This window comes from Gadus macrocephalus, chromosome 14 (assembly GCF_031168955.1).
Source record: "Gadus macrocephalus chromosome 14, ASM3116895v1".
Lineage (NCBI taxonomy): Eukaryota > Metazoa > Chordata > Actinopteri > Gadiformes > Gadidae > Gadus > Gadus macrocephalus.
Window position 1 is genome coordinate 7,562,542 of NC_082395.1, and position 4,813 is coordinate 7,567,354.

Below are 4,813 nucleotides of genomic sequence, written 5' to 3' on the forward strand. Positions count from 1 at the left end.
CATGGCAGGATCAGAGAGCGGAGAGGGCTCATAGCATCTAGAAGACATGAAGACGGCCCAGTGGCGGTCGTTTAGCACCAGACACCATCGTCATCAGGGGCTGCAGATTCCAAGAAGACCCATGGAAGGCCCTGTGCCCCAGGACAGCATTTAGCATCAGCACTTAATGGCCGACTGTGTTTTGCTCTTGAGGCGGAGTGGTGACGCTGATGGAGAGGAGAGAGGAGAAAATGAAATGTTTGGAGGCATGGGGGAGACGATGGGGGATTTCTCTCTCTCTCGGGCCAGAAAGTGTGACCTTTGTTTTGGGGAAGATCTAGAGGGGGCAGAGGGGGAGTGGAGGGTGGTGTGATGAAGCCTACTCTTCGCCCAGTCTCCGATGTCCTCCAGGATGAATTAGCCCTGTTTCCCTATTAAACCCCCCTCATTTGGGATTGTGATTGGTCATGCTGGAGGCGCCCAGGCCCTCTGCTCTTTAAACACACATGAGTTGCATCCCGGGGCGATTCCAGAGTTTCTTTATTGAGGTGGCACAAGGGGGATCAAAAACCAGTCAGGGGGGCCAATGGGAATCACATAATTCTATCAGACACATTTTCATTTTTCTGTATATTTATTATAGATATATATACATATACACATATGCATATGAATATACATGCACGTATACTTTTTTGTTTGGTTTCAATTCAATATCCCACAGCTTCAAATTCCCAACGTCATTGGATCAGATCATTAATTTATATCAAATCAAGCGATTGACAACGTTCTTGTCCAATGGGCGTTGGGCATTTTGAGATTGTTAGTTCTCTTGCCCAATGGTGTTTGGGAGGCACCAGGGGGGGGGGGGGGGGGGGGGGGGCAATCATATTTCAGGGCGGGTTGGTGCCACCCTGTTCCCTCCTTTTAGAACTGCCCCTGGGTGCATCTGCGAACATGCATCTTATGCATGAGCTCTCAAAGCCTTTCCTGGAATATTTTGTGGCCAAAAGGGTTGGTCAAGCCTGTATGACTATGTTGTCCCTATCTGGCATGCTGTGGTGGGCAGTAACAATTAAGGAGGAGACAGTTTAAATAATACAACATTTGAAATGGATACTGTTTCCCACAGCTGTTGCCTAGTTCTGCGGCTAAATATACTTGCATTCCGTGATGCTAGGCTCATGTTAGCCGGGGAAAGTAATGAAATTAGCAGTACAGATCTCTAGCAGCTGTTTGATGTCACTAATGATGTGTGTGTGGGGGGGGGGGCTACTGTTTTGATGGGTAAAGGGACATCTGTCTGTGTAACATGATACATTTAGAAAAATCCCCAAAAGACCATAGACAGTTTTTAACACTATTTCCTAAATGTACATCATTAACGCCAATCATTGCAATGCGTGCAGAGGTGTGGAGGGATCCAGCGAGCAGGCCCAGGCCTGATGACGTCCCCAGACGAGGCCGCCGCTAACAGCCACAACTAATCTTCTTTTCATGGTCTTCATTACGACCTGTCAGGGCATAAATTGAGAGTAAATTGCCATGTTTATTAACACAGCACTAAAACAGCAACCTTAACTGTTCTGCCCCCTCAGACAAATGTTAACGGTTAACAATGGCTGAGCAGATAAATTATTACCCTTCATAAAGTCATCTTGCGCCCCGACGTGTCCCCTAGTTTAAACAGGCGCGCGCACACACACATGTATGCAGCCCATGCACAAACAAACACGTAAAAGCACACACATCTACACATGCCGCACAAGCACACAAACACACACAAACACACCCATGCCCACACAAACACTTGCAAACCCACATACATTCACAAACACACACACAGGCAACCAAAAGACACACACACACACACACACACACACGCACACACACACACACACACACGCACACACACACACACACGCACACACACACACACACACACACACACACACACACACACACACACACACACACACACACACACACACACACACACACACACAAACACACACACAAACACACACAACCAAAGACACACACGCACCGAGAAAGAAACATACATTTAAAAAGCCTCGCCACCACAATCCCTCCTTAATAGGCCTCCTCAAACATAATGTCCTCTGTTGATAGCCTCAATAGAGGATCCATTCAGCCAGACACTTGCTCAGGCAGACACCGGTGCTCGGAGGATATTTGCAGCTCCAGTAACACTGGGTGCGGCCATGCGCTTCACAGCATCGCATCCACGCCGAGCGTCGCGTCCCAGACCGCCGGCAGTGGCCTTTGCCATATAACACAGTAATTACCAGATCAAATCTGTTCAAAGCCAGCCAACACTGTGCTGTGATCTCCCCTATACTAATCAGCACATTGAGGTATGGCTGCGTGGCCATAAATTGCTGACTTAATTAAAACAGGAACCTCTCTGTCATCTAATTACAGGGAGAAAAGGTTATTGCCTCAATGCAATTTTCCAAATATGATTCCTTCACAGTTATTAAGGGGCCCGGCGTCGTTTATTGTCTCAGATTTTTCAACGTGGAAATGGCCCCGGTGACAGACGTAATGACTCGGGGAAAACGCTTCATCTGGATAGCGCCGCGACCGCCGCCATTTGTCTGAGATAAGTGGAGCGAACAGGAGCGGGGGAAATGTCATGGGAGGCATCCCATGATTGCCTCCACTTTACAGTTGTCATTAAACAGAGCAAAGGTTTCCTTTCTCCTAGCCGGCAGCAATGAGAAGTTTATTAATTAATCTGGAATAGAAAGGGGATGGGGTTTGGGGGGTGGGGGGGGGTCATCTTATTATGACTATGAAAATTTACAAGGGAAAATGGGAAGATGGGGGAGCCTGTAATTGTGTGGTGAGAGACTTCTTCACAATCTTGGTTATTTTTCATCCGAATCGAATGGCTCTATACTCGGGCCAGAAGTCTGGTCTTAATCCTGCTCTTTTTCTGAACAGGAGATGAGATAACTATGAATTATTGACCATGGAAATGCTTTCATCAGACTGCTGGGCCTGTTCCACTCTTAAGATAACTGAGAAAGATCCTAATCTCAAATCAATCAAACCAACCTCAGTTCTAACTTCCAATGACTAACACCAAAGGACTTCATGGCAACAAGACAGTGCTGGAAGCGTTTGAGTATGGCAAACTGTCAAGTTCATCCACTAAAAGCGCTCTTGGCCAAAGAAGTAAACATCAGAGGTATCAGTTGTGATTAAAACCGTACATATTTGGGTCCTGACTGAGGTAATGGAAGCTCTCCTTCTCATCGTTCACTCAGGATTAGCAATCGGATCTGTTTCACATTACAAAGGGCTTTTATGAAGAGTTGGCGGAGATTTATGTAAAAGGAAGCAAGGAGTGAGGCGAGAGGGGAAATACCAACACCCGAGGACAAACTGAAAATGTTTTTACAAATTGATATCTCAAGACTGACAATAATAGTTTATATTTGGGAAAAATGGGAGCTGTTTGACACAATAGTGTATCTTCAGTTGTTGTCGAAACACCATAGCACATGTATATAGCTTGTGATTACAAAACGTGTTGTGTTTTTATCAACGATGAAGCACTGTTGTGTTTTCCTGTTTAAAAAATGGTGAATCTAAATCACCATGCAATGTCATACATCCAAATGTATGATATCATTATTTGACAGACATGTCAGATAATGAGGTTTTGGTTGGGGGGGGTTCATATTCACTGAGTTAAAGAGTAAGCATATGTTATTAGCTCAAAAATCTGTTCTGAACCTCTTCTCCTAATGCCCACAACACAAATTGGTAATCAAATAAAATTAACTAATGCCCATTGCATGCCTTTAACTAAATGCTGTCAAGTATATGTTTTGGGTTTAGGGCTTGGTGGTGGTGGTGGTGGTGCTGGAAGGGTGGGGGCAGGGGGGGCAGAAGTGAACACAGTAGGGCGATACTTCCTGGACACTAATGTCTTGTGTCTCCAAGCATAGGGTTCTCTTAATCACATTAACCACGAGCCTCTTCCAGTTTGTGTGTGTGTGTGTGTGTGTGTGTGTGTGTGTGTGTGTGTGTGTTTAATCTTATGGTTAACTGAACACCGCAATAGCACCCACACACACACACACACACACACACACACACACACACACACACACACACACACACACACACACACATACACCTACCCACTCCTCCCTCTGTGAAATATTTATGTTGATGGCCACTCCCCCGCTATCGCCCACACGGTTAGAGTCGCTCATGCAGACTCTTATTGTCTAAGATTAATTCTAACATCCTGTTTATTTCTGTTGTGTTTTGTGTTGTGCATTCACAGAATGATACTATTGATTGGCTCATTCCCCTTAGAGACAAATATTGAAACTATTGTATTAATATTAATATCATCATATGTCAGGTCAAGGCATATGAAGAAAAGGTCTGCTATTCCATATATTTCAATATTTAATTGTAGGTCTTCTAACATGCAACAATATGGTGTAAAACTAGTAGGTCTATATATGCTAATCTTAAATTCAGGCGGGAAATGTGTGGGATATCAATTCTCAAGCTCCGTAAATATGTGGAGAAAAAAAAAAAAAACAGAGTTCCAGAGGAACTAGATTGATGCAGTTCCTCTGGTGTTCTTCCACAAAACTATCAACGGATATCTTGTTGTTTACATGTAGAAAGATTGTCAAAGCAAGATTAACCAGGATCCAAACTATAATGAGATTGTGCGATATTTGTAAGATGTTTTACATTTTACAATAAACGATGAGATAGTAATGGCGATTTACTGTAATGCAAAACCTTTTTCAGTAGGGCCTTGAATGTCAGTTAG